Consider the following 16,995-nt stretch of genomic DNA (forward strand, 5'->3'; position numbering starts at 1 on the left):
GCCGAAATAGCTCAGTTGGGAGAGCGTTAGACTGAAGATCTAAAGGTCCCTGGTTCGATCCCGGGTTTCGGCACGGCTTCGTTTTGAAGCCGACGCCAATGGAATTGCTCTGACTTTGTGATAATGTAACTACAGCCGAGAACGGACATGACTCCCTTCTGTAACTGTTCTGGTTGTCTAGTGCTTGCCATAAGAGGAACGCAGTAGGCAACTCTCTGAGAAGTAAGAAAATAAAAAAAACGTCCTACTGACTGCGTTCCCTGTTTTGTGCCAGGAGGTGAAGAACGTATCAAGCGGAACCGTGAAATGAGCGAAAACGTGGGAAACATTGCATTCGAAGTGCTTGTGAATTTTCCAATTGCCCGATGAGTGTCGACAAAACACGTAAATCCTCTACTCCAACGTATGAGACGTAACGACTGCTGCAGTTTGTTTTTGCATCGTGTGTCAACATTGTTCGATGGTCTGTTACGAGCTTTGCGCGATAAGTTTGCAGACAGCATTCAGGCGACGTTTAACTACTAACAGCTCCATGCAGCGATTGCACAACAGTAAAGGACATGAGTCAATGTGTCGTTGTGCATCGTGAGATGTTTCATAAGGCGTTGTGAGCCCGGATAGCTCAGTCGGTAGAGCATTAGGCTTTTAACCTAAGGGTCCAGGATTCAAGTCCCTGTTCGGGCGGAAATTTTAATAATTTGGTAGCGTTGCCTCTGGTAGTGGTGGAAACACTACGGAAAAGAATGCAGCAACGCCGTTTTCTGACACCACAGTGCTTTAAACGGTTCAATTTGCACGTGTCGGGAGAACGCTGCGTTCGGGGCAGCCGTGGCCGAGTGGTTAAGGCGTCTGACTCGAAAGTAGTTTCGAATCCCGCCGGCTGCGTGCGATTCTGCGTAAAGAGCAGCAAATATTTTCACACGCATGAATGAGCGTGCAAACCAATGACGCCATTCTAAACAAGACGAAAATTTCCGTTTAAGAATGCTGAGTTTCACGACGGCCGCTGCTTCCTGTGCCTACCGGTCCACCTCGCACTGACGATGTGACTGCAGGAAGCCGTCGCAGGCCCACGAGTGCGCCCCCGTCATTTTCTCGCGCCTTCGCCGAGTTCGTGAGTACACACACGTGCTTGAAATTGTTGGACAGAGTGAAGGTTCATTCCTTTTTAAGAATTGCAATTCAATCAGTCGAGTGCGGCAAAAGCAATGGCGCCGCGTTTCTTTTCAATGATCTCGCAGCTACTTGCAAGTATGTCCATCCCTTAAGACGCCAGAAAACTAGCGTCAGCGGCGCGTCAGTGGGAAGTCGGTGAAGTCGCCATTGGAGCCATAAGCCAGCAATTACGACATGCGAATCACTCGCACACGACGCAGCTGTATGACAATGCTCGTGCGTGGGTGCGGATAGCTCAGTCGGTAGAGCGTTAGGTTTTCAACCAAAGGGTCCTGGGTTCTAGTCCCTGTCGGGGCGAAAATTAATACACTTTCGTAACGTCTAATGTGCTGGCAGTGGAATCACTACAGAAAAGAGTGAGCCCATGCTGCCTTCTGCCATGAGATTGCTTGCAAAGGTGGGAGTTTCAGTTGTCGAGAGACGCTTCTGAGACGTGCAGTCGTGGCCGAGTGGTTAAGGCGTCTGACTTGAAATCAGATTCCCTCTGGGAGCGTAGGTTCGAGTCCTGCCGACTGCGGAAATTTTCTCGCTCCCAGAAGATGGACGTTCAGCTGCATCCTAGCAGTTGCGTCACTACTAAACACGTGGGCCGCCAGCAAGGTGCAGTGTTCTTGGCTCCAGGGTGCAGCGCTACAGTCGTGCCCAGAAGCCACAGCTCATCTCCTCGTCTCACAACCGTCCACCAGGTGTCAGTGCAAGTGTCGCCTCTCTGGGCAGTGCAGATGTGATTATTTTAGCTTGCAGACGATGACGTGTAGCAATTAATGAGCAAACGCAAGTCAAATGTTTTACCGCGTGTATCTGCTAGATACTGCCTCACACACTTTGGAGAGGCTCACTCCTTCCTCTGCCTCGTTCTCTGCACACTAGTTGCACGTGGCATCGATATAGCACAGCTTTTCTAGCGTCAGCGAAGTCAATATTACATGAATCGAGTCGACATGTTTGCTAGTTACGACGATGGAAGCAGAAGAAATGTGTGTGGTACTTTACTGCATCTGCTGTTCGCCTTTCGGCGTCCCTGTGTTCTTTCAGACGAAGATGACTGTGAAATTGGCAACGGGGCAGACGTGCAAAAGAGGGGCGCTGTGCGTCAGCCGAAATAGCTCAGTTGGGAGAGCGTTAGACTGAAGATCTAAAGGTCCCTGGTTCGATCCCGGGTTTCGGCACGGCTTCGTTTTGAAGCCGACGCCAATGGAATTGCTCTGACTTTGTGATAATGTAACTACAGCCGAGAACGGACATGACTCCCTTCTGTAACTGTTCTGGTTGTCTAGTGCTTGCCATAAGAGGAACGCAGTAGGCAACTCTCTGAGAAGTAAGAAAATAAAAAAAACGTCCTACTGACTGCGTTCCCTGTTTTGTGCCAGGAGGTGAAGAACGTATCAAGCGGAACCGTGAAATGAGCGAAAACGTGGGAAACATTGCATTCGAAGTGCTTGTGAATTTTCCAATTGCCCGATGAGTGTCGACAAAACACGTAAATCCTCTACTCCAACGTATGAGACGTAACGACTGCTGCAGTTTGTTTTTGCATCGTGTGTCAACATTGTTCGATGGTCTGTTACGAGCTTTGCGCGATAAGTTTGCAGACAGCATTCAGGCGACGTTTAACTACTAACAGCTCCATGCAGCGATTGCACAACAGTAAAGGACATGAGTCAATGTGTCGTTGTGCATCGTGAGATGTTTCATAAGGCGTTGTGAGCCCGGATAGCTCAGTCGGTAGAGCATTAGGCTTTTAACCTAAGGGTCCAGGATTCAAGTCCCTGTTCGGGCGGAAATTTTAATAATTTGGTAGCGTTGCCTCTGGTAGTGGTGGAAACACTACGGAAAAGAATGCAGCAACGCCGTTTTCTGACACCACAGTGCTTTAAACGGTTCAATTTGCACGTGTCGGGAGAACGCTGCGTTCGGGGCAGCCGTGGCCGAGTGGTTAAGGCGTCTGACTCGAAAGTAGTTTCGAATCCCGCCGGCTGCGTGCGATTCTGCGTAAAGAGCAGCAAATATTTTCACACGCATGAATGAGCGTGCAAACCAATGACGCCATTCTAAACAAGACGAAAATTTCCGTTTAAGAATGCTGAGTTTCACGACGGCCGCTGCTTCCTGTGCCTACCGGTCCACCTCGCACTGACGATGTGACTGCAGGAAGCCGTCGCAGGCCCACGAGTGCGCCCCCGTCATTTTCTCGCGCCTTCGCCGAGTTCGTGAGTACACACACGTGCTTGAAATTGTTGGACAGAGTGAAGGTTCATTCCTTTTTAAGAATTGCAATTCAATCAGTCGAGTGCGGCAAAAGCAATGGCGCCGCGTTTCTTTTCAATGATCTCGCAGCTACTTGCAAGTATGTCCATCCCTTAAGACGCCAGAAAACTAGCGTCAGCGGCGCGTCAGTGGGAAGTCGGTGAAGTCGCCATTGGAGCCATAAGCCAGCAATTACGACATGCGAATCACTCGCACACGACGCAGCTGTATGACAATGCTCGTGCGTGGGTGCGGATAGCTCAGTCGGTAGAGCGTTAGGTTTTCAACCAAAGGGTCCTGGGTTCTAGTCCCTGTCGGGGCGAAAATTAATACACTTTCGTAACGTCTAATGTGCTGGCAGTGGAATCACTACAGAAAAGAGTAAGCCCATGCTGCCTTCTGCCATGAGATTGCTTGCAAAGGTGGGAGTTTCAGTTGTCGAGAGACGCTTCTGAGACGTGCAGTCGTGGCCGAGTGGTTAAGGCGTCTGACTTGAAATCAGATTCCCTCTGGGAGCGTAGGTTCGAGTCCTGCCGACTGCGGAAATTTTCTCGCTCCCAGAAGATGGACGTTCAGCTGCATCCTAGCAGTTGCGTCACTACTAAACACGTGGGCCGCCAGCAAGGTGCAGTGTTCTTGGCTCCAGGGTGCAGCGCTACAGTCGTGCCCAGAAGCCACAGCTCATCTCCTCGTCTCACAACCGTCCACCAGGTGTCAGTGCAAGTGTCGCCTCTCTGGGCAGTGCAGATGTGATTATTTTAGCTTGCAGACGATGACGTGTAGCAATTAATGAGCAAACGCAAGTCAAATGTTTTACCGCGTGTATCTGCTAGATACTGCCTCACACACTTTGGAGAGGCTCACTCCTTCCTCTGCCTCGTTCTCTGCACACTAGTTGCACGTGGCATCGATATAGCACAGCTTTTCTAGCGTCAGCGAAGTCAATATTACATGAATCGAGTCGACATGTTTGCTAGTTACGACGATGGAAGCAGAAGAAATGTGTGTGGTACTTTACTGCATCTGCTGTTCGCCTTTCGGCGTCCCTGTGTTCTTTCAGACGAAGATGACTGTGAAATTGGCAACGGGGCAGACGTGCAAAAGAGGGGCGCTGTGCGTCAGCCGAAATAGCTCAGTTGGGAGAGCGTTAGACTGAAGATCTAAAGGTCCCTGGTTCGATCCCGGGTTTCGGCACGGCTTCGTTTTGAAGCCGACGCCAATGGAATTGCTCTGACTTTGTGATAATGTAACTACAGCCGAGAACGGACATGACTCCCTTCTGTAACTGTTCTGGTTGTCTAGTGCTTGCCATAAGAGGAACGCAGTAGGCAACTCTCTGAGAAGTAAGAAAATAAAAAAAACGTCCTACTGACTGCGTTCCCTGTTTTGTGCCAGGAGGTGAAGAACGTATCAAGCGGAACCGTGAAATGAGCGAAAACGTGGGAAACATTGCATTCGAAGTGCTTGTGAATTTTCCAATTGCCCGATGAGTGTCGACAAAACACGTAAATCCTCTACTCCAACGTATGAGACGTAACGACTGCTGCAGTTTGTTTTTGCATCGTGTGTCAACATTGTTCGATGGTCTGTTACGAGCTTTGCGCGATAAGTTTGCAGACAGCATTCAGGCGACGTTTAACTACTAACAGCTCCATGCAGCGATTGCACAACAGTAAAGGACATGAGTCAATGTGTCGTTGTGCATCGTGAGATGTTTCATAAGGCGTTGTGAGCCCGGATAGCTCAGTCGGTAGAGCATTAGGCTTTTAACCTAAGGGTCCAGGATTCAAGTCCCTGTTCGGGCGGAAATTTTAATAATTTGGTAGCGTTGCCTCTGGTAGTGGTGGAAACACTACGGAAAAGAATGCAGCAACGCCGTTTTCTGACACCACAGTGCTTTAAACGGTTCAATTTGCACGTGTCGGGAGAACGCTGCGTTCGGGGCAGCCGTGGCCGAGTGGTTAAGGCGTCTGACTCGAAAGTAGTTTCGAATCCCGCCGGCTGCGTGCGATTCTGCGTAAAGAGCAGCAAATATTTTCACACGCATGAATGAGCGTGCAAACCAATGACGCCATTCTAAACAAGACGAAAATTTCCGTTTAAGAATGCTGAGTTTCACGACGGCCGCTGCTTCCTGTGCCTACCGGTCCACCTCGCACTGACGATGTGACTGCAGGAAGCCGTCGCAGGCCCACGAGTGCGCCCCCGTCATTTTCTCGCGCCTTCACCGAGTTCGTGAGTACACACACGTGCTTGAAATTGTTGGACAGAGTGAAGGTTCATTCCTTTTTAAGAATTGCAATTCAATCAGTCGAGTGCGGCAAAAGCAATGGCGCCGCGTTTCTTTTCAATGATCTCGCAGCTACTTGCAAGTATGTCCATCCCTTAAGACGCCAGAAAACTAGCGTCAGCGGCGCGTCAGTGGGAAGTCGGTGAAGTCGCCATTGGAGCCATAAGCCAGCAATTACGACATGCGAATCACTCGCACACGACGCAGCTGTATGACAATGCTCGTGCGTGGGTGCGGATAGCTCAGTCGGTAGAGCGTTAGGTTTTCAACCAAAGGGTCCTGGGTTCTAGTCCCTGTCGGGGCGAAAATTAATACACTTTCGTAACGTCTAATGTGCTGGCAGTGGAATCACTACAGAAAAGAGTAAGCCCATGCTGCCTTCTGCCATGAGATTGCTTGCAAAGGTGGGAGTTTCAGTTGTCGAGAGACGCTTCTGAGACGTGCAGTCGTGGCCGAGTGGTTAAGGCGTCTGACTTGAAATCAGATTCCCTCTGGGAGCGTAGCTTCGAGTCCTGCCGACTGCGGAAATTTTCTCGCTCCCAGAAGATGGACGTTCAGCTGCATCCTAGCAGTTGCGTCACTACTAACCACGTGGGCCGCCAGCAAGGTGCAGTGTTCTTGGCTCCAGGGTGCAGCGCTACAGTCGTGCCCAGAAGCCACAGCTCATCTCCTCGTCTCACAACCGTCCACCAGGTGTCAGTGCAAGTGTCGCCTCTCTGGGCAGTGCAGATGTGATTATTTTAGCTTGCAGACGATGACGTGTAGCAATTAATGAGCAAACGCAAGTCAAATGTTTTACCGCGTGTATCTGCTAGATACTGCCTCACACACTTTGGAGAGGCTCACTCCTTCCTCTGCCTCGTTCTCTGCACACTAGTTGCACGTGGCATCGATATAGCACAGCTTTTCTAGCGTCAGCGAAGTCAATATTACATGAATCGAGTCGACATGTTTGCTAGTTACGACGATGGAAGCAGAAGAAATGTGTGTGGTACTTTACTGCATCTGCTGTTCGCCTTTCGGCGTCCCTGTGTTCTTTCAGACGAAGATGACTGTGAAATTGGCAACGGGGCAGACGTGCAAAAGAGGGGCGCTGTGCGTCAGCCGAAATAGCTCAGTTGGGAGAGCGTTAGACTGAAGATCTAAAGGTCCCTGGTTCGATCCCGGGTTTCGGCACGGCTTCGTTTTGAAGCCGACGCCAATGGAATTGCTCTGACTTTGTGATAATGTAACTACAGCCGAGAACGGACATGACTCCCTTCTGTAACTGTTCTGGTTGTCTAGTGCTTGCCATAAGAGGAACGCAGTAGGCAACTCTCTGAGAAGTAAGAAAATAAAAAAAACGTCCTACTGACTGCGTTCCCTGTTTTGTGCCAGGAGGTGAAGAACGTATCAAGCGGAACCGTGAAATGAGCGAAAACGTGGGAAACATTGCATTCGAAGTGCTTGTGAATTTTCCAATTGCCCGATGAGTGTCGACAAAACACGTAAATCCTCTACTCCAACGTATGAGACGTAACGACTGCTGCAGTTTGTTTTTGCATCGTGTGTCAACATTGTTCGATGGTCTGTTACGAGCTTTGCGCGATAAGTTTGCAGACAGCATTCAGGCGACGTTTAACTACTAACAGCTCCATGCAGCGATTGCACAACAGTAAAGGACATGAGTCAATGTGTCGTTGTGCATCGTGAGATGTTTCATAAGGCGTTGTGAGCCCGGATAGCTCAGTCGGTAGAGCATTAGGCTTTTAACCTAAGGGTCCAGGATTCAAGTCCCTGTTCGGGCGGAAATTTTAATAATTTGGTAGCGTTGCCTCTGGTAGTGGTGGAAACACTACGGAAAAGAATGCAGCAACGCCGTTTTCTGACACCACAGTGCTTTAAACGGTTCAATTTGCACGTGTCGGGAGAACGCTGCGTTCGGGGCAGCCGTGGCCGAGTGGTTAAGGCGTCTGACTCGAAAGTAGTTTCGAATCCCGCCGGCTGCGTGCGATTCTGCGTAAAGAGCAGCAAATATTTTCACACGCATGAATGAGCGTGCAAACCAATGACGCCATTCTAAACAAGACGAAAATTTCCGTTTAAGAATGCTGAGTTTCACGACGGCCGCTGCTTCCTGTGCCTACCGGTCCACCTCGCACTGACGATGTGACTGCAGGAAGCCGTCGCAGGCCCACGAGTGCGCCCCCGTCATTTTCTCGCGCCTTCGCCGAGTTCGTGAGTACACACACGTGCTTGAAATTGTTGGACAGAGTGAAGGTTCATTCCTTTTTAAGAATTGCAATTCAATCAGTCGAGTGCGGCAAAAGCAATGGCGCCGCGTTTCTTTTCAATGATCTCGCAGCTACTTGCAAGTATGTCCATCCCTTAAGACGCCCGAAAACTAGCGTCAGCGGCGCGTCAGTGGGAAGTCGGTGAAGTCGCCATTGGAGCCATAAGCCAGCAATTACGACATGCGAATCACTCGCACACGACGCAGCTGTATGACAATGCTCGTGCGTGGGTGCGGATAGCTCAGTCGGTAGAGCGTTAGGTTTTCAACCAAAGGGTCCTGGGTTCTAGTCCCTGTCGGGGCGAAAATTAATACACTTTCGTAACGTCTAATGTGCTGGCAGTGGAATCACTACAGAAAAGAGTAAGCCCATGCTGCCTTCTGCCATGAGATTGCTTGCAAAGGTGGGAGTTTCAGTTGTCGAGAGACGCTTCTGAGACGTGCAGTCGTGGCCGAGTGGTTAAGGCGTCTGACTTGAAATCAGATTCCCTCTGGGAGCGTAGGTTCGAGTCCTGCCGACTGCGGAAATTTTCTCGCTCCCAGAAGATGGACGTTCAGCTGCATCCTAGCAGTTGCGTCACTACTAAACACGTGGGCCGCCAGCAAGGTGCAGTGTTCTTGGCTCCAGGGTGCAGCGCTACAGTCGTGCCCAGAAGCCACAGCTCATCTCCTCGTCTCACAACCGTCCACCAGGTGTCAGTGCAAGTGTCGCCTCTCTGGGCAGTGCAGATGTGATTATTTTAGCTTGCAGACGATGACGTGTAGCAATTAATGAGCAAACGCAAGTCAAATGTTTTACCGCGTGTATCTGCTAGATACTGCCTCACACACTTTGGAGAGGCTCACTCCTTCCTCTGCCTCGTTCTCTGCACACTAGTTGCACGTGGCATCGATATAGCACAGCTTTTCTAGCGTCAGCGAAGTCAATATTACATGAATCGAGTCGACATGTTTGCTAGTTACGACGATGGAAGCAGAAGAAATGTGTGTGGTACTTTACTGCATCTGCTGTTCGCCTTTCGGCGTCCCTGTGTTCTTTCAGACGAAGATGACTGTGAAATTGGCAACGGGGCAGACGTGCAAAAGAGGGGCGCTGTGCGTCAGCCGAAATAGCTCAGTTGGGAGAGCGTTAGACTGAAGATCTAAAGGTCCCTGGTTCGATCCCGGGTTTCGGCACGGCTTCGTTTTGAAGCCGACGCCAATGGAATTGCTCTGACTTTGTGATAATGTAACTACAGCCGAGAACGGACATGACTCCCTTCTGTAACTGTTCTGGTTGTCTAGTGCTTGCCATAAGAGGAACGCAGTAGGCAACTCTCTGAGAAGTAAGAAAATAAAAAAAACGTCCTACTGACTGCGTTCCCTGTTTTGTGCCAGGAGGTGAAGAACGTATCAAGCGGAACCGTGAAATGAGCGAAAACGTGGGAAACATTGCATTCGAAGTGCTTGTGAATTTTCCAATTGCCCGATGAGTGTCGACAAAACACGTAAATCCTCTACTCCAACGTATGAGACGTAACGACTGCTGCAGTTTGTTTTTGCATCGTGTGTCAACATTGTTCGATGGTCTGTTACGAGCTTTGCGCGATAAGTTTGCAGACAGCATTCAGGCGACGTTTAACTACTAACAGCTCCATGCAGCGATTGCACAACAGTAAAGGACATGAGTCAATGTGTCGTTGTGCATCGTGAGATGTTTCATAAGGCGTTGTGAGCCCGGATAGCTCAGTCGGTAGAGCATTAGGCTTTTAACCTAAGGGTCCAGGATTCAAGTCCCTGTTCGGGCGGAAATTTTAATAATTTGGTAGCGTTGCCTCTGGTAGTGGTGGAAACACTACGGAAAAGAATGCAGCAACGCCGTTTTCTGACACCACAGTGCTTTAAACGGTTCAATTTGCACGTGTCGGGAGAACGCTGCGTTCGGGGCAGCCGTGGCCGAGTGGTTAAGGCGTCTGACTCGAAAGTAGTTTCGAATCCCGCCGGCTGCGTGCGATTCTGCGTAAAGAGCAGCAAATATTTTCACACGCATGAATGAGCGTGCAAACCAATGACGCCATTCTAAACAAGACGAAAATTTCCGTTTAAGAATGCTGAGTTTCACGACGGCCGCTGCTTCCTGTGCCTACCGGTCCACCTCGCACTGACGATGTGACTGCAGGAAGCCGTCGCAGGCCCACGAGTGCGCCCCCGTCATTTTCTCGCGCCTTCGCCGAGTTCGTGAGTACACACACGTGCTTGAAATTGTTGGACAGAGTGAAGGTTCATTCCTTTTTAAGAATTGCAATTCAATCAGTCGAGTGCGGCAAAAGCAATGGCGCCGCGTTTCTTTTCAATGATCTCGCAGCTACTTGCAAGTATGTCCATCCCTTAAGACGCCAGAAAACTAGCGTCAGCGGCGCGTCAGTGGGAAGTCGGTGAAGTCGCCATTGGAGCCATAAGCCAGCAATTACGACATGCGAATCACTCGCACACGACGCAGCTGTATGACAATGCTCGTGCGTGGGTGCGGATAGCTCAGTCGGTAGAGCGTTAGGTTTTCAACCAAAGGGTCCTGGGTTCTAGTCCCTGTCGGGGCGAAAATTAATACACTTTCGTAACGTCTAATGTGCTGGCAGTGGAATCACTACAGAAAAGAGTAAGCCCATGCTGCCTTCTGCCATGAGATTGCTTGCAAAGGTGGGAGTTTCAGTTGTCGAGAGACGCTTCTGAGACGTGCAGTCGTGGCCGAGTGGTTAAGGCGTCTGACTTGAAATCAGATTCCCTCTGGGAGCGTAGGTTCGAGTCCTGCCGACTGCGGAAATTTTCTCGCTCCCAGAAGATGGACGTTCAGCTGCATCCTAGCAGTTGCGTCACTACTAAACACGTGGGCCGCCAGCAAGGTGCAGTGTTCTTGGCTCCAGGGTGCAGCGCTACAGTCGTGCCCAGAAGCCACAGCTCATCTCCTCGTCTCACAACCGTCCACCAGGTGTCAGTGCAAGTGTCGCCTCTCTGGGCAGTGCAGATGTGATTATTTTAGCTTGCAGACGATGACGTGTAGCAATTAATGAGCAAACGCAAGTCAAATGTTTTACCGCGTGTATCTGCTAGATACTGCCTCACACACTTTGGAGAGGCTCACTCCTTCCTCTGCCTCGTTCTCTGCACACTAGTTGCACGTGGCATCGATATAGCACAGCTTTTCTAGCGTCAGCGAAGTCAATATTACATGAATCGAGTCGACATGTTTGCTAGTTACGACGATGGAAGCAGAAGAAATGTGTGTGGTACTTTACTGCATCTGCTGTTCGCCTTTCGGCGTCCCTGTGTTCTTTCAGACGAAGATGACTGTGAAATTGGCAACGGGGCAGACGTGCAAAAGAGGGGCGCTGTGCGTCAGCCGAAATAGCTCAGTTGGGAGAGCGTTAGACTGAAGATCTAAAGGTCCCTGGTTCGATCCCGGGTTTCGGCACGGCTTCGTTTTGAAGCCGACGCCAATGGAATTGCTCTGACTTTGTGATAATGTAACTACAGCCGAGAACGGACATGACTCCCTTCTGTAACTGTTCTGGTTGTCTAGTGCTTGCCATAAGAGGAACGCAGTAGGCAACTCTCTGAGAAGTAAGAAAATAAAAAAAACGTCCTACTGACTGCGTTCCCTGTTTTGTGCCAGGAGGTGAAGAACGTATCAAGCGGAACCGTGAAATGAGCGAAAACGTGGGAAACATTGCATTCGAAGTGCTTGTGAATTTTCCAATTGCCCGATGAGTGTCGACAAAACACGTAAATCCTCTACTCCAACGTATGAGACGTAACGACTGCTGCAGTTTGTTTTTGCATCGTGTGTCAACATTGTTCGATGGTCTGTTACGAGCTTTGCGCGATAAGTTTGCAGACAGCATTCAGGCGACGTTTAACTACTAACAGCTCCATGCAGCGATTGCACAACAGTAAAGGACATGAGTCAATGTGTCGTTGTGCATCGTGAGATGTTTCATAAGGCGTTGTGAGCCCGGATAGCTCAGTCGGTAGAGCATTAGGCTTTTAACCTAAGGGTCCAGGATTCAAGTCCCTGTTCGGGCGGAAATTTTAATAATTTGGTAGCGTTGCCTCTGGTAGTGGTGGAAACACTACGGAAAAGAATGCAGCAACGCCGTTTTCTGACACCACAGTGCTTTAAACGGTTCAATTTGCACGTGTCGGGAGAACGCTGCGTTCGGGGCAGCCGTGGCCGAGTGGTTAAGGCGTCTGACTCGAAAGTAGTTTCGAATCCCGCCGGCTGCGTGCGATTCTGCGTAAAGAGCAGCAAATATTTTCACACGCATGAATGAGCGTGCAAACCAATGACGCCATTCTAAACAAGACGAAAATTTCCGTTTAAGAATGCTGAGTTTCACGACGGCCGCTGCTTCCTGTGCCTACCGGTCCACCTCGCACTGACGATGTGACTGCAGGAAGCCGTCGCAGGCCCACGAGTGCGCCCCCGTCATTTTCTCGCGCCTTCGCCGAGTTCGTGAGTACACACACGTGCTTGAAATTGTTGGACAGAGTGAAGGTTCATTCCTTTTTAAGAATTGCAATTCAATCAGTCGAGTGCGGCAAAAGCAATGGCGCCGCGTTTCTTTTCAATGATCTCGCAGCTACTTGCAAGTATGTCCATCCCTTAAGACGCCAGAAAACTAGCGTCAGCGGCGCGTCAGTGGGAAGTCGGTGAAGTCGCCATTGGAGCCATAAGCCAGCAATTACGACATGCGAATCACTCGCACACGACGCAGCTGTATGACAATGCTCGTGCGTGGGTGCGGATAGCTCAGTCGGTAGAGCGTTAGGTTTTCAACCAAAGGGTCCTGGGTTCTAGTCCCTGTCGGGGCGAAAATTAATACACTTTCGTAACGTCTAATGTGCTGGCAGTGGAATCACTACAGAAAAGAGTAAGCCCATGCTGCCTTCTGCCATGAGATTGCTTGCAAAGGTGGGAGTTTCAGTTGTCGAGAGACGCTTCTGAGACGTGCAGTCGTGGCCGAGTGGTTAAGGCGTCTGACTTGAAATCAGATTCCCTCTGGGAGCGTAGCTTCGAGTCCTGCCGACTGCGGAAATTTTCTCGCTCCCAGAAGATGGACGTTCAGCTGCATCCTAGCAGTTGCGTCACTACTAAACACGTGGGCCGCCAGCAAGGTGCAGTGTTCTTGGCTCCAGGGTGCAGCGCTACAGTCGTGCCCAGAAGCCACAGCTCATCTCCTCGTCTCACAACCGTCCACCAGGTGTCAGTGCAAGTGTCGCCTCTCTGGGCAGTGCAGATGTGATTATTTTAGCTTGCAGACGATGACGTGTAGCAATTAATGAGCAAACGCAAGTCAAATGTTTTACCGCGTGTATCTGCTAGATACTGCCTCACACACTTTGGAGAGGCTCACTCCTTCCTCTGCCTCGTTCTCTGCACACTAGTTGCACGTGGCATCGATATAGCACAGCTTTTCTAGCGTCAGCGAAGTCAATATTACATGAATCGAGTCGACATGTTTGCTAGTTACGACGATGGAAGCAGAAGAAATGTGTGTGGTACTTTACTGCATCTGCTGTTCGCCTTTCGGCGTCCCTGTGTTCTTTCAGACGAAGATGACTGTGAAATTGGCAACGGGGCAGACGTGCAAAAGAGGGGCGCTGTGCGTCAGCCGAAATAGCTCAGTTGGGAGAGCGTTAGACTGAAGATCTAAAGGTCCCTGGTTCGATCCCGGGTTTCGGCACGGCTTCGTTTTGAAGCCGACGCCAATGGAATTGCTCTGACTTTGTGATAATGTAACTACAGCCGAGAACGGACATGACTCCCTTCTGTAACTGTTCTGGTTGTCTAGTGCTTGCCATAAGAGGAACGCAGTAGGCAACTCTCTGAGAAGTAAGAAAATAAAAAAAACGTCCTACTGACTGCGTTCCCTGTTTTGTGCCAGGAGGTGAAGAACGTATCAAGCGGAACCGTGAAATGAGCGAAAACGTGGGAAACATTGCATTCGAAGTGCTTGTGAATTTTCCAATTGCCCGATGAGTGTCGACAAAACACGTAAATCCTCTACTCCAACGTATGAGACGTAACGACTGCTGCAGTTTGTTTTTGCATCGTGTGTCAACATTGTTCGATGGTCTGTTACGAGCTTTGCGCGATAAGTTTGCAGACAGCATTCAGGCGACGTTTAACTACTAACAGCTCCATGCAGCGATTGCACAACAGTAAAGGACATGAGTCAATGTGTCGTTGTGCATCGTGAGATGTTTCATAAGGCGTTGTGAGCCCGGATAGCTCAGTCGGTAGAGCATTAGGCTTTTAACCTAAGGGTCCAGGATTCAAGTCCCTGTTCGGGCGGAAATTTTAATAATTTGGTAGCGTTGCCTCTGGTAGTGGTGGAAACACTACGGAAAAGAATGCAGCAACGCCGTTTTCTGACACCACAGTGCTTTAAACGGTTCAATTTGCACGTGTCGGGAGAACGCTGCGTTCGGGGCAGCCGTGGCCGAGTGGTTAAGGCGTCTGACTCGAAAGTAGTTTCGAATCCCGCCGGCTGCGTGCGATTCTGCGTAAAGAGCAGCAAATATTTTCACACGCATGAATGAGCGTGCAAACCAATGACGCCATTCTAAACAAGACGAAAATTTCCGTTTAAGAATGCTGAGTTTCACGACGGCCGCTGCTTCCTGTGCCTACCGGTCCACCTCGCACTGACGATGTGACTGCAGGAAGCCGTCGCAGGCCCACGAGTGCGCCCCCGTCATTTTCTCGCGCCTTCGCCGAGTTCGTGAGTACACACACGTGCTTGAAATTGTTGGACAGAGTGAAGGTTCATTCCTTTTTAAGAATTGCAATTCAATCAGTCGAGTGCGGCAAAAGCAATGGCGCCGCGTTTCTTTTCAATGATCTCGCAGCTACTTGCAAGTATGTCCATCCCTTAAGACGCCAGAAAACTAGCGTCAGCGGCGCGTCAGTGGGAAGTCGGTGAAGTCGCCATTGGAGCCATAAGCCAGCAATTACGACATGCGAATCACTCGCACACGACGCAGCTGTATGACAATGCTCGTGCGTGGGTGCGGATAGCTCAGTCGGTAGAGCGTTAGGTTTTCAACCAAAGGGTCCTGGGTTCTAGTCCCTGTCGGGGCGAAAATTAATACACTTTCGTAACGTCTAATGTGCTGGCAGTGGAATCACTACAGAAAAGAGTGAGCCCATGCTGCCTTCTGCCATGAGATTGCTTGCAAAGGTGGGAGTTTCAGTTGTCGAGAGACGCTTCTGAGACGTGCAGTCGTGGCCGAGTGGTTAAGGCGTCTGACTTGAAATCAGATTCCCTCTGGGAGCGTAGGTTCGAGTCCTGCCGACTGCGGAAATTTTCTCGCTCCCAGAAGATGGACGTTCAGCTGCATCCTAGCAGTTGCGTCACTACTAAACACGTGGGCCGCCAGCAAGGTGCAGTGTTCTTGGCTCCAGGGTGCAGCGCTACAGTCGTGCCCAGAAGCCACAGCTCATCTCCTCGTCTCACAACCGTCCACCAGGTGTCAGTGCAAGTGTCGCCTCTCTGGGCAGTGCAGATGTGATTATTTTAGCTTGCAGACGATGACGTGTAGCAATTAATGAGCAAACGCAAGTCAAATGTTTTACCGCGTGTATCTGCTAGATACTGCCTCACACACTTTGGAGAGGCTCACTCCTTCCTCTGCCTCGTTCTCTGCACACTAGTTGCACGTGGCATCGATATAGCACAGCTTTTCTAGCGTCAGCGAAGTCAATATTACATGAATCGAGTCGACATGTTTGCTAGTTACGACGATGGAAGCAGAAGAAATGTGTGTGGTACTTTACTGCATCTGCTGTTCGCCTTTCGGCGTCCCTGTGTTCTTTCAGACGAAGATGACTGTGAAATTGGCAACGGGGCAGACGTGCAAAAGAGGGGCGCTGTGCGTCAGCCGAAATAGCTCAGTTGGGAGAGCGTTAGACTGAAGATCTAAAGGTCCCTGGTTCGATCCCGGGTTTCGGCACGGCTTCGTTTTGAAGCCGACGCCAATGGAATTGCTCTGACTTTGTGATAATGTAACTACAGCCGAGAACGGACATGACTCCCTTCTGTAACTGTTCTGGTTGTCTAGTGCTTGCCATAAGAGGAACGCAGTAGGCAACTCTCTGAGAAGTAAGAAAATAAAAAAAACGTCCTACTGACTGCGTTCCCTGTTTTGTGCCAGGAGGTGAAGAACGTATCAAGCGGAACCGTGAAATGAGCGAAAACGTGGGAAACATTGCATTCGAAGTGCTTGTGAATTTTCCAATTGCCCGATGAGTGTCGACAAAACACGTAAATCCTCTACTCCAACGTATGAGACGTAACGACTGCTGCAGTTTGTTTTTGCATCGTGTGTCAACATTGTTCGATGGTCTGTTACGAGCTTTGCGCGATAAGTTTGCAGACAGCATTCAGGCGACGTTTAACTACTAACAGCTCCATGCAGCGATTGCACAACAGTAAAGGACATGAGTCAATGTGTCGTTGTGCATCGTGAGATGTTTCATAAGGCGTTGTGAGCCCGGATAGCTCAGTCGGTAGAGCATTAGGCTTTTAACCTAAGGGTCCAGGATTCAAGTCCCTGTTCGGGCGGAAATTTTAATAATTTGGTAGCGTTGCCTCTGGTAGTGGTGGAAACACTACGGAAAAGAATGCAGCAACGCCGTTTTCTGACACCACAGTGCTTTAAACGGTTCAATTTGCACGTGTCGGGAGAACGCTGCGTTCGGGGCAGCCGTGGCCGAGTGGTTAAGGCGTCTGACTCGAAAGTAGTTTCGAATCCCGCCGGCTGCGTGCGATTCTGCGTAAAGAGCAGCAAATATTTTCACACGCATGAATGAGCGTGCAAACCAATGACGCCATTCTAAACAAGACGAAAATTTCCGTTTAAGAATGCTGAGTTTCACGACGGCCGCTGCTTCCTGTGCCTACCGGTCCACCTCGCACTGACGATGTGACTGCAGGAAGCCGTCGCAGGCCCACGAGTGCGCCCCCGTCAT

The 16,995-nt window shown here is 50.1% G+C and overlaps 23 non-coding genes across 23 annotated transcripts; all 23 read left to right on the forward strand.

Moving 5' to 3' along the window:
* On the forward strand, window positions 1-73 carry Trnaf-gaa (transfer RNA phenylalanine (anticodon GAA)). The gene has a single exon. It is a non-coding gene; the product is annotated as a tRNA-Phe (tRNA).
* Window positions 74-611: 538 nt separating this feature from the next.
* On the forward strand, window positions 612-684 carry Trnak-uuu (transfer RNA lysine (anticodon UUU)). The gene has a single exon. It is a non-coding gene; the product is annotated as a tRNA-Lys (tRNA).
* Window positions 685-1,611: 927 nt separating this feature from the next.
* On the forward strand, window positions 1,612-1,693 carry Trnas-uga (transfer RNA serine (anticodon UGA)). The gene has a single exon. It is a non-coding gene; the product is annotated as a tRNA-Ser (tRNA).
* Window positions 1,694-2,272: 579 nt separating this feature from the next.
* Window positions 2,273-2,345, forward strand: Trnaf-gaa (transfer RNA phenylalanine (anticodon GAA)). The gene has a single exon. It is a non-coding gene; the product is annotated as a tRNA-Phe (tRNA).
* Window positions 2,346-2,883: 538 nt separating this feature from the next.
* Trnak-uuu (transfer RNA lysine (anticodon UUU)) lies at window positions 2,884-2,956 on the forward strand. Its single transcript has one exon. It is a non-coding gene; the product is annotated as a tRNA-Lys (tRNA).
* A 927-nt stretch (window positions 2,957-3,883) lies between these two features.
* Trnas-uga (transfer RNA serine (anticodon UGA)) lies at window positions 3,884-3,965 on the forward strand. The gene has a single exon. It is a non-coding gene; the product is annotated as a tRNA-Ser (tRNA).
* A 579-nt stretch (window positions 3,966-4,544) lies between these two features.
* Window positions 4,545-4,617, forward strand: Trnaf-gaa (transfer RNA phenylalanine (anticodon GAA)). The gene has a single exon. It is a non-coding gene; the product is annotated as a tRNA-Phe (tRNA).
* Window positions 4,618-5,155: 538 nt separating this feature from the next.
* Trnak-uuu (transfer RNA lysine (anticodon UUU)) lies at window positions 5,156-5,228 on the forward strand. The gene has a single exon. It is a non-coding gene; the product is annotated as a tRNA-Lys (tRNA).
* Window positions 5,229-6,155: 927 nt separating this feature from the next.
* On the forward strand, window positions 6,156-6,237 carry Trnas-uga (transfer RNA serine (anticodon UGA)). Its single transcript has one exon. It is a non-coding gene; the product is annotated as a tRNA-Ser (tRNA).
* Window positions 6,238-6,816: 579 nt separating this feature from the next.
* On the forward strand, window positions 6,817-6,889 carry Trnaf-gaa (transfer RNA phenylalanine (anticodon GAA)). Its single transcript has one exon. It is a non-coding gene; the product is annotated as a tRNA-Phe (tRNA).
* A 538-nt stretch (window positions 6,890-7,427) lies between these two features.
* Trnak-uuu (transfer RNA lysine (anticodon UUU)) lies at window positions 7,428-7,500 on the forward strand. Its single transcript has one exon. It is a non-coding gene; the product is annotated as a tRNA-Lys (tRNA).
* Window positions 7,501-8,427: 927 nt separating this feature from the next.
* On the forward strand, window positions 8,428-8,509 carry Trnas-uga (transfer RNA serine (anticodon UGA)). Its single transcript has one exon. It is a non-coding gene; the product is annotated as a tRNA-Ser (tRNA).
* A 579-nt stretch (window positions 8,510-9,088) lies between these two features.
* Window positions 9,089-9,161, forward strand: Trnaf-gaa (transfer RNA phenylalanine (anticodon GAA)). The gene has a single exon. It is a non-coding gene; the product is annotated as a tRNA-Phe (tRNA).
* Window positions 9,162-9,699: 538 nt separating this feature from the next.
* Window positions 9,700-9,772, forward strand: Trnak-uuu (transfer RNA lysine (anticodon UUU)). The gene has a single exon. It is a non-coding gene; the product is annotated as a tRNA-Lys (tRNA).
* Window positions 9,773-10,699: 927 nt separating this feature from the next.
* On the forward strand, window positions 10,700-10,781 carry Trnas-uga (transfer RNA serine (anticodon UGA)). Its single transcript has one exon. It is a non-coding gene; the product is annotated as a tRNA-Ser (tRNA).
* A 579-nt stretch (window positions 10,782-11,360) lies between these two features.
* Window positions 11,361-11,433, forward strand: Trnaf-gaa (transfer RNA phenylalanine (anticodon GAA)). The gene has a single exon. It is a non-coding gene; the product is annotated as a tRNA-Phe (tRNA).
* A 538-nt stretch (window positions 11,434-11,971) lies between these two features.
* Trnak-uuu (transfer RNA lysine (anticodon UUU)) lies at window positions 11,972-12,044 on the forward strand. The gene has a single exon. It is a non-coding gene; the product is annotated as a tRNA-Lys (tRNA).
* A 927-nt stretch (window positions 12,045-12,971) lies between these two features.
* Window positions 12,972-13,053, forward strand: Trnas-uga (transfer RNA serine (anticodon UGA)). The gene has a single exon. It is a non-coding gene; the product is annotated as a tRNA-Ser (tRNA).
* A 579-nt stretch (window positions 13,054-13,632) lies between these two features.
* On the forward strand, window positions 13,633-13,705 carry Trnaf-gaa (transfer RNA phenylalanine (anticodon GAA)). The gene has a single exon. It is a non-coding gene; the product is annotated as a tRNA-Phe (tRNA).
* Window positions 13,706-14,243: 538 nt separating this feature from the next.
* Window positions 14,244-14,316, forward strand: Trnak-uuu (transfer RNA lysine (anticodon UUU)). The gene has a single exon. It is a non-coding gene; the product is annotated as a tRNA-Lys (tRNA).
* Window positions 14,317-15,243: 927 nt separating this feature from the next.
* On the forward strand, window positions 15,244-15,325 carry Trnas-uga (transfer RNA serine (anticodon UGA)). Its single transcript has one exon. It is a non-coding gene; the product is annotated as a tRNA-Ser (tRNA).
* Window positions 15,326-15,904: 579 nt separating this feature from the next.
* Window positions 15,905-15,977, forward strand: Trnaf-gaa (transfer RNA phenylalanine (anticodon GAA)). Its single transcript has one exon. It is a non-coding gene; the product is annotated as a tRNA-Phe (tRNA).
* A 538-nt stretch (window positions 15,978-16,515) lies between these two features.
* Trnak-uuu (transfer RNA lysine (anticodon UUU)) lies at window positions 16,516-16,588 on the forward strand. The gene has a single exon. It is a non-coding gene; the product is annotated as a tRNA-Lys (tRNA).
* Window positions 16,589-16,995: the final 407 nt, after the last annotated feature.

This window comes from Schistocerca gregaria, unplaced genomic scaffold (assembly GCF_023897955.1).
Source record: "Schistocerca gregaria isolate iqSchGreg1 unplaced genomic scaffold, iqSchGreg1.2 ptg000395l, whole genome shotgun sequence".
NCBI lineage: Eukaryota > Metazoa > Arthropoda > Insecta > Orthoptera > Acrididae > Schistocerca > Schistocerca gregaria.